Source organism: Lathyrus oleraceus, chromosome 1, assembly GCF_024323335.1.
Source record: "Lathyrus oleraceus cultivar Zhongwan6 chromosome 1, CAAS_Psat_ZW6_1.0, whole genome shotgun sequence".
Classification (NCBI taxonomy): domain Eukaryota; kingdom Viridiplantae; phylum Streptophyta; class Magnoliopsida; order Fabales; family Fabaceae; genus Lathyrus; species Lathyrus oleraceus.
This window is the reverse complement of record NC_066579.1, coordinates 420133400-420143877: the sequence shown is the minus strand read 5'-3', so window position 1 is coordinate 420143877 and position 10478 is coordinate 420133400. Positions and strand designations below refer to the sequence as shown.

Sequence of the window (10478 nt, the reverse complement as noted above, 5' to 3'; positions counted from 1 at the left end):
GCAAGAGAAATGTCTCATTGTAAGAAGGCCCACGAGTAAGCCATGTGAAGAAAATAACACAACAAGTTATATTTATAACACACTTAAAAATTAAATCGAAAAAAGGTAAAATTGGGATTTGCACGGATAAAAATTGAGGGACACAAAAAACCTAAATAATGTGCTCAAAGCCGGTTTGCGCATGTTGACAATAATTGAAATGTCATATGCGATTAATCAAAACGCGGCGAAATACTATCAATGTATCGATAAAAAATAATCATAGATAAACAACATGGAAATTGTTGAATCCATAAATTAAAATCGATGTTTAACAATTAAAATAAAATAAAATGGTAAACATTATGAGGGGATTAAAACAAAAATATGAAATAGAAATTAAAGTTTTCCAAAAATCAAGTATGACACATATGGGATGACCAGAGGAAGTTATCAAGACGGAGGGACACGATGGAGGTCAAACGTCGATACATCATTGTCGTACCTCATATGAAAAATATGGGAATACGACCTAGCGAAACGCAATCGCACACTCGCAATGATGGACTGAACAGAGTCGCCACCGAACTTTATTTATTCCTAAAAAGGAAAGGGGAAATATCGAAAAAACCCAAGAAAGAAACGACAATGATTATGGTCGTCGCAACCAAATCAGGGTTCGGGAGTCGATTACGCAAGGGGAAGGTATTAGCACCCCTCATGTCCGTTGTACTCAACGGGAACCATTAGGTCAGTTGTGCGCGTTAGTGTTAGTTTGAAATGTTAGGCTTTTCAAGTTATTAGATGGGAAAGAAAGAATAGAAGCAAGGAGAATGTTTTTGGATTTTTTGACGAAGGACTAAACCTAAGTTTTTTATTAGTGGGCCTGACAAGATTTACAAATCCTGCTCCTACGTATCTCAACAGAGAAATCAAGGCTTACGTAGTTCTGGAGAAAAATGTTTGTTTGTTGGTCGATTTTAGCGAAAGCTACTTTGTGTCAAATCGACGAAAACATTGTTGGACTACCCAAAACAGGTGGAGAAACATTGCCTTGCATCGTTTTGAAACAAAATACCTTTCATTTGAGAAAAGGTTTGGAGGGTTAATCGCACGGCGGCGAGGAAAAAAGTTGATTGGTTTGATGTGTTTTGAAAAATAGCGAGAACTTGGATGAGCGAGATATCCATCTCGAATTCTAGCCTCAGGAATGCGTGGTATACACCACGTTCCATTTCCATCTTATTTGCAAAAATGTTTAATAAGCATTAAGTGTTTTTAAGGTTTGATTAAGAAAGGGTTTAAAGAAATCGCATTGACAATTTTAAATGATGGCGAGAGCTAAGATAGGCGAGGCATCCGCCTCGAATCTTAATCTCAGAAGTGCGTGGTATACACCACGTTCCATTTCCATCTTTATTGAAAGGTGTTTAGATAGGAATTAAATATTTTGAGTTTTTGATTATGAAAAATGGTTTGACATTAGATCAAGCATTTGATGAGCGATTGAGAAAGATTTGAATGACTGTTTGAGAGAAAACAAAGTGGATAAATTTGGATGATGGCGAGAACTAGGATGAGCGAGACATCCGTCTCGAATCCTAGTCTCAGGAGTGCGCAGTATACACCACGTTCCATTTCCATCTTTATTAAAAAGGTCTTAAATATGAATTAATACTTTTTGAGTTTTTATTATGAAAATGGCTTGACGTTGGATCAAGCGTTTGATGAAGGTTTGAAAGCAATGGAATAAAATGAGAGGAAGAAATGAATTGATTTGTTGATTGAGAAAATACTCGACGTTGGATCGAGTCATTATTTTTGATCTTTTGAAATTGTTGATTTTATTCTTGTGTTAGTAGCTAACTAAACAGTCAAGCAATAAAGAAATAAAACAGTAAAATTATTACACATTGAGGGAGTGGGATACATTTTGTCAAATGGGGATTCAAAGTACTGGAATAATTAAATCGGGCCCAAACAACAAATAATGCAATGTATGAGTGTAGGTGCAAGTGAAATGTCTCATTGTAAGAAGGCCCAAGAGTAAGCCATGTGAAGAAAATAACACAACAAGTTATATTTATAACACACTTAAAAATTAAATCGAAAAAAGGTAAAATCGGGATTTGCACGGATAAAAATTAAGGGACACAAAAAACCTAAATAATGTGCTCAAAGCCGGTTTGCGCATGTTGACAATAATTGAAATGTCATATGCGATTAATTAAAACGCGGCGAAATACTATCAATGTATCGATAAAAAATAATCATAGATAAACAACATGGAAATTGTTGAATCCATAAATTAAAATCGATGTTTAACAATTAAAATAAAATAAAAGGGTAAACATTATGAGGGGATTAAAACAAAAATATGAAATAGAAATTAAAGTTTTGCAAAAATCAAATATGACACATATGGGAGTTGAACCCAGGACCAAAGGCTTGCCAAAGCACCCCTTTACCAACTCAGCCAGATAGACCAAAGGCTTGCCAAAGCACCCCTTTACCAACTCAGCCAGATAGACATCCTTGTTATATAGTTTCAAACGCTAATACATAATACAACAAAAGACGCACCAAACCTTTTAAATAAAACACAATTTGAAAACAGTAACGACGAATAACCAAAACTCGTGTTGAAAACAGTAACGATGAATGACCAAAGCTCAGTTTTCTTTCCATTTTGAAAATCAAAATTTTAACAGCAAGTTAACATCACAAACAAACAGGCAACGGTGTTGCTAAATCAAACATGGAGTTCAAAGCATAATCGAAACATAGAAATAAAGCTCGGAAAGGAAGCTAACCGGTTGCGGCGAGCTCGACAGGTGAATGTAGACAAGCGTTGCCTTCAATTTTCTACTTTTCTTTTCTGAATGGTAGCCGCCAATCCTCTCCAAAAACTAGGGGTTTTCAGCTCTCTCCCCTCATGAACAGTGACCTCCTATTATATACCACCCATCCTCTTTCTCTCTGCTGCGTTTTCAGAGTAGTGGTCGTACGGAGGATGCTAGGAGGTTTTTTTGTCCTCACCCCAGCTCGGTGGTCCCTCCCTCAATTCTCTCCATTTTGAAAACTTCACCGCTGGTAAAAAAAACTTTTACCATCGTAAGTTACTTCAACTGAAAAAAACTTGCATTTTTGGAATTAACTGATTTCGTGTTGTTATTGTAGCAGTTCTGCAAGCTCAAGACGGACGGTCTCTGTGTAACAAACAATAACTGCTACTTTTCTCAAGCCTGCAGTTAAACTAGTACTTTAAGAGATTGCATTTTGATCATGTCAGTGGATGGTGATGAGGTAGTGGCAGAAGAAATGGCAGTAGTTGAAGGGAATTGTGCTTCGGCAGAAACAACCAAGGATTGGACAGAACTCGTTGAAGCAGATGCTATTATAACCTGCGATTGACCGACTTGGGAACCTACTGGTCGAGTTATTGATGGGTTCTCAAACCTTGCTAGTGTTGGTGGTGTCTTAGGCAAGTGCTTCATATTAGCTATGACAATATCAGCCAAACAGATCAGGATGAATCTGTGAAATAAGTATTTCAAGAGATTTGGCGCCTCTTTCTCTCTTGTCGGACTTAATTCTTTCAGCCACTCTGCCTACTGAATGGATACTCTTGCTAGTTCCACTGCCATCCTTCTTAGAGATAACACATTGCATTATTCATATAGGAATTCCACCCAAATCGAAGTCATCCTTCAAGGAATTCGTTAAGAACCTGATGTCTGTATCAGAAAGTCGGGCCTTCCCACACACAAACGCAACAAATGTAGTGGTCGAGCCTTAACTTGAGTGAAATACTTGATCTTGGGTTGTGCTGTCTGGTCTTTCCAAGAATGCCTGCTCATAACCTTTTGCAACCAACGGTTAAGACGACCTGTAGATAATCTTGTACACCATTTTTCATATGTATCAATGACTTGATGTAAGACAGTTGTCCGACCCCTTCCTTCTAATGCTGAAATGAATAATACTGGGATTCCGGTAACCTGAGGTATAACTGTTTGAATTTCTTTTTGAACAACCTCCATAATCTGCTCATAGGATGATGATTTGTCTTTGCCCCTTAGAAGGTCCATCTTGTTCACAATCACAACCAGACCACATCCCTCTTCCACGGCTCGTCTGGCTATAACTACTTCAGCATGTTTCATACTTCGTTTAGCATTTACCATCTCGTCTGCATCTAGTACCAAAGCAACTATATGAGCCCAGAGTAGACTCTTTCTTGATTGCATAATGCTCAAGGATGATGCTCCTTTCTCCAGTTTTGTCCTCTGTAACCAGCCGACAATATCAACTAGATAAATTGTTCTTCCTTGAAATTCAAACTGAGTTCTGATTGCATCTCGAGTCAAACCAACTTCAGGACCCACAAGAACACGGTCTTCTTGCAACAAAGTATTCAGTTAGGTTGACTTACCAACATTGGGGCGTCCTACAACTGCTAACTGCAACGGCAGTTTGCTTTCGTCAGCCTCAGGGGAACTAGTCTCATTACCGCAGCTATCCTTCCTAGCACTTTCATCATTGAAGAGACTAACAATGTAATCCTCCAAGACAGGCTTAAGAGACAAAAACAAGTCATGCATACCCAAACCAGTCTCAGCAGATATAGCAATAGGATCCCCAAACCCTAACCGAGACATTTCATTAGCAGCAGACGCAAGAGAGTCATCAGCATCAAATCGAGACATTTCATTAGCAGCAGACGTAAGAGAGTCATCAGCATCAAACAATGATTCAGATTTATTGATAACAAGAATAGGTTTTATTTGAGGTGCATTTCTGCGAAACCAATTTCCAACTTCCTGATCAAGAGGATGAAGTCCAGCTCTTGCATCAATGAGGAAGAGTAAAGGGTGAGCAGTTGCCAATACATTAGCAGTGAATGAAGCAGTTCTGTGAAGAATAGAAGGGGTTTTCCTTTGAAGTTTCAGTTTTGGGAATGTTGATAGAGTTCAGGATTTGATTGGAGGTTAGTTGGTGAAAACGGCTCCGTTCTGTTACCGTTTTTTGTGTTTCTGTTTTAGGTACCGGTAATAGATCCTCGTTTGCATCAGGTGCCTTGTAATAAACTGTGTTCATGCTGTCAAATTTATAACCATGCAACAACGCTTTTGCAAGGATAGTCTTTGTAGGAGTAGCCAAATAAGGCAGCACAAGATCCTAACATATTAAAGCTAAGCTCTGTAATAGATGTCAGAAGAATCCCTCCAACAATGGGTATGAGAGAAGCCCAAATACGCCAATCAAAATAATCCCTCCATACTAGCCACTGCAAGACAACTGTTGTTGCAGGAGTAAATGACTTTATTGTCTGCATGAAAGAAACAGGAATGTAGCGTAGGCTCACATTTCCCAAAACTATGTTAATGCAAAACACAAATGACATAGGAAAGATTCTTTTCCAGCGATCTTGAGGGTCAGCAGATATGAGTGGTTTAAGCTTCAGCACTTTAGTTACCATATATGCTCCAATGGCTGAGCAGATAAAGTGGATACAGGATACTGATAGGGGAAACTTTTATTTAGGACATCCAATGGTTTAGAATTTTCAATGTTGTCGGATTTCAAACCACACCATGGTACTACAACAGATGCGTTTGAATAAAACCGCTCGCGGGACTTAATCTTCTTAGCCTTCATGGTGTGAGACTCGTCGTCACTAACATTCCACAGATATACATTGGAGTCTTCAGACGCTGATAAAATGTGTTTTCCATCCGAAGTAAGAGATGCCGACATTAGGCTCCCTGCACTAAGGCCTTTGAATTTGCAAACAACATTAAGCCCTTCAATGATTCTGACTTGTGAATCAGCACAGGTAACCATAACTTTGTTACTATCTTGTGGAAGAAACTGAAAGCCATTTATTCCTCTCCCAGGAGATTTCTTTTTACCAAGTAAGCATATTTGTGATTGCATCTGAAAGTGATTAATCTGATACACTATAAAACCGACAATTTCCTGTAATGGACCCGATAATTCCTCCCTGTCCATCAAGTTGATAGCACACTGCGGTGACAATTTCCTTGACATCGGTCCAATCAACAACATGACAATAAGGAATTCCCCAAATGCGCACTCTTCCATCTATTGATCCGCTAATGAAATAATTATCATCCACGGGATTGAATTGTATGCATGTCACGTAATTACTGTGTGAGAAAACTTTCAAGCAGCAGTCATGTCCAACTTGCCATAGCCGGACAGTTTTATCAACTGAAGATGACAGCAGATAATTATGTTTTGACCAAGAGACATCCAAAACTTCACCTTCATGACCGTGGAACTCGTGCAGTGGTTTCTCCAACAACTGGAAGACCTTAGGAGGGAAAATGATGCAGGCCGAATCTGATTTTCGTGAGTTTGATTTGAATTGCTCCTTCCTGGGAGTATAAGCAACAGACTCGACAACGCAAATACCCGCATCTTCAAGCTTCTTAACATCAATTGTAACTATACCAGATGTCTGAAGTTGTTCGACGGGTAGAGGACCATGTTGAATCTCTTCGGTTTCTTGGTCCTGTTGTTGTTGTGCTGCAGGTTTGATAGTTCCACCAAATTTCCACACACCATTAGCCTCTCCTTCTATGTAGCAAATATAAGACAAGATTGGATGTGTGGCATCACACAGAAGGACAGATCCATTAGAATATCCCACGAAGTAAACTCTGTCAACTCCGGCACCTTTAACAGTGGACAAGTGACTAGGAACACCCCCGGTTAAGGGCCAATTTGCAAAGCTAGTTGAGCCAGGTTTTGTGCTAGTTTTCAGAATTGAGGCTACCTCAGCTAGAGTTTTTGATGAGTTTAACTGACTCGGCAACTTGATGAGTTTTGCAACGGTCAAAGATGGATCGGCCATAGGTATTTAGGGGTGGCAATTGGATCCATTTAGAGAAAATTCATCCAATCCATCCATCAAAAAATCCATCCAATCCATCCACTACATAAAAAATTAAGTTAATGGATTAATCCAATCCATCCATTTATAAACATGGATTGATCCAATCCATCCAACACATTTTAATGATCCAATGGATTTTTTTATCTAATTTTAAAAAAATAATATTTTTTAAATATTAATTTTTTTTCGAAAAAAAATCTTTTTTCTGAAAAATAAAAATAAATTTATTTTTTTCGAAAAAAAATATTTTTTTTTGAAAATACAAAAAATCGTTTTTTTTCCAAAAATTTAAAAATAATTTTGAAAAATACCAAATTTTGATTTTATTTTCGAAAAATTTATTTTTTTATGAATATAAAAAAAATATTTGTTTTCGAAAAAAAACAATTTTTAAATTATTTTTTTTGAAAATACAAAAACATATTTTTTTTTTGAAAAAAAAATGATTTTTCTCGACAAAAGCTGATATTGTTTTATTAAAAAAAAAATTCAAAAAAATAAATGATTTTTTTCAAAATAGAAAAATTTTAAAGGAAAAAGAAATGGATGGATGGATTGGATGGATTTTTATTCTTAATGGATGGATTGGATTGGATATTTTTAAAAAACTTTTAGTGGATTGTTAATGGATAATGGATTGTTTTGATCCATCCATTAACGATCCAATCCATATCCATCCAATCCATCCATTTTTCCACCCCTACAAGTATTAGCACCGGAAACTCCTGTGCAGATACAGATGATGTCCTACTCTGCTGAGACAATAATGTAGACAAGCTATCATTATCGTAATAGTGTATCTGTCCAGGGTTTGTTAGCACAAAAAGATCATCTTTGCTATTCAAATCCCTTTCTCCTAGACTTGGCAGTAAAATCAAGTCTGCGAAAGTGCCGTTAAGTGTAAGGTCTGCACGACCGATGCATCTTAATGACTCCATCCCAGATGACCATTCAAGAGTTAAAACAGTCAAAACTTCTTCTGAACCAATTTCGTCACCGCCATAGACAAACAACTGACCAGTACAATCGTTGTGAGATTTGTGATTATTGGACCATTGTAAGACAATGACCGGGATTCTTCTTTCTGCGTTTGAAAGTTGTAGCCTAACAACGTTTTTAGAGGAAGTGGTTTGTTGACCTTTTGAAGGTGCTGCAGATGACAAGTTCCAGAACAGGATATCTCCGTCTAAGTATCCAACAACGAGAATGGAGCCATCAGAAGATGCCCAGCAAAGAGCACTTATCTCTTTGTCTCTGAGATTTTGCTCTAAAATATCGGCTGGAAGATTGGTGTCCATTTCAGAAGTGTTACCGTCGTCATCTTTCAATTCTAGATCCTTTCCGCCAACAAGGAACACAATTTTAGCTTCGGAAACATCCCAAAGAATTAGCAGTCCATCTTGAAATGCAATCAACAATCTGTTCCCAGAAGAATAAGGCTGCGATAGAATTCCGACAATTGGTTGATCGCTGGACTCTGGAAACCCGGAAGCTTCCCTTAGAAACTTAGTCGATAAATGATTAGATGACTTCAAAAGTTGTCCTTCCTCGGCGTCAAACTTTATCACAGAAAACAAGCCGTGCTCATCTCTGGATATCATTATCATTTAAGACCCCAACTAAATGCCCTTGATTTTGTAGGAACTCCAAGTATTTATAAGGCAATTGCTTAGAAGAAATCAAAAGTCCTTTAATATTATCACCGCCAATCACCTTAAGTCTTCCATCCAAATTCCCAATAGCCAAGAGTCGTTGAATGGAAACAAAAGCAAGAAGTGAAGCAGAAGACGGAATGCCATAGTGAATCACAATTCTCGGATCAAATTCAATTGATTGCAAACTACCATCTGCTGAAACTTGTGGTTGAAATGGTGGTGGACAGCTTTGTGCAACAACTTCTTGGCAAACATGGTTTTGATGATGATGATGTTTTTTTATTATAAGTTATTCATATGTCATGTGCATGGATGATAATGATTGAATGAATGAATGAAGTAATCGAACTATGAATGAGTATGTGGAAATTCTTGAATATGAATGGAATTTTTTTTAATGTGAATGAAAAAATATGAACGTAAATTTGGAACGTGAAAAACGTAAAAGAATATGAAATAGTAAACATGAACATGAATGAAGGATATGAAGGTGAATGAAGAAAGAATGCAAACGAGTGATTGATGGGGAAAAATTTCAGGGCCAAAATCGGGGTATGACAATCATAGACCTACCCGCTTGGGATAAGTCAATGTATGCCCATCACATGGCCATTAGGGGGCCACACGTCCTTTATCAGGCAATGGATGGAGAGAGTATAACAGCGAGTTCCCTATAGAACTCTCATTTCTCTCCTTTCATTCTCTCTCTTCTCCCCGCTTATTTGTAAACTTCTCTCTAATCTCCTCTCCCTCCGACCACCTCACCCCTCTAAAACCACCCATAAACCATCGCCCATCTCTAGATTCCGGTTGTCCTTTGACTGGAATCTTCAAACCTTCAACCAAAATCCTAGAACACCCCCCCCCCCCCAATCCTCCAACCTGGGTTCTTCATATGAACTCTAGGGTTCATAAGATGAACCCTAACAACCCCTTTCAACCAAGAAACACCCCCAACTGAAGAACCCTATGAACCCTAACCCTAAAGAACCTTAGGGTTCATGTGATGAACCCTAACCCTAATTTCCCAGAAACCCCTAAATTAAACACAATTTAAATCAACATATCAATACAAACAACAATTAAAAGCAAAAATGGGAGACTACGAAGGCCAACCTGCGAAATGGAGGCTTATTCCGGTGACAAGCTAAGGTATATTCTCTTGTTTTTTTGTTCAATCTGATTGCTTCTTCCTCCCCTTTTAACTTCCTCTTTTGTTCCTTTTGTGCAAGGTGTTGCTGGATCGTGGCTCAGCTCAAGAGAGTTAGGGTTTAGATATTAAACCCTAACCTCTATTTAATGGGAGCTTTGGTGAAGATTTGGGGGATCGTAGGGACAAGAATGTTGGGGATTCTTTATAGGGTTTTTCTACCTCTCCTGTTCATCTTAATTTGTCTTATATTTATAGGTTAATACAGGTTTTAGGTTTTAAATTATGATTGATTAGTTTTAGGGATTTTAGATTGATGTAATTGATTTCGATTGTATTATTTTTAGATTTTGATTCTGTCTAGAAATAGAATTTGTAATTGTAACAGATTTGTAATGTATCTAGTCCACTTTTTGTAATTCTGGATGTTTTTGAATGAAAATGGAAGTTTCTGATTGAAGTTCACTGTGCGCGAAATTAGGGCTTGATTGGGGATGACGATGAACAGGTGTAAGACCCCAATTTTGACCCTAAGATCCCTCATATTATCTCATCATTTGCATTGGCTTTGTGATCACACCTTGGCATCCTCCTTACCCTCATTCATTGGGTTTGTATTGGGAGAGATCACCAAGCAAATTTGATTGTATCATACTTTGTTTTTCATTATTTACTAACCAAAATACCAAAAATATGTCTATGTATAACTTTGTTTCTTTTGTAGGTAGTGTGTGCATCCACCAATGTCTCATCAAGCTCACAACTAGGG

General features: G+C 37.7%; 2 pseudogenes; both read right to left on the bottom strand.

The window, feature by feature from the left end:
• Positions 1 to 3492: 3492 nt before the first annotated feature.
• On the bottom strand, positions 3493 to 5919 carry LOC127113363 (uncharacterized; annotated as a pseudogene).
• A 10-nt stretch (positions 5920 to 5929) lies between these two features.
• Positions 5930 to 8827, bottom strand: LOC127113354 (uncharacterized; annotated as a pseudogene).
• Between the last annotated feature and the right edge of the window lie 1651 nt (positions 8828 to 10478).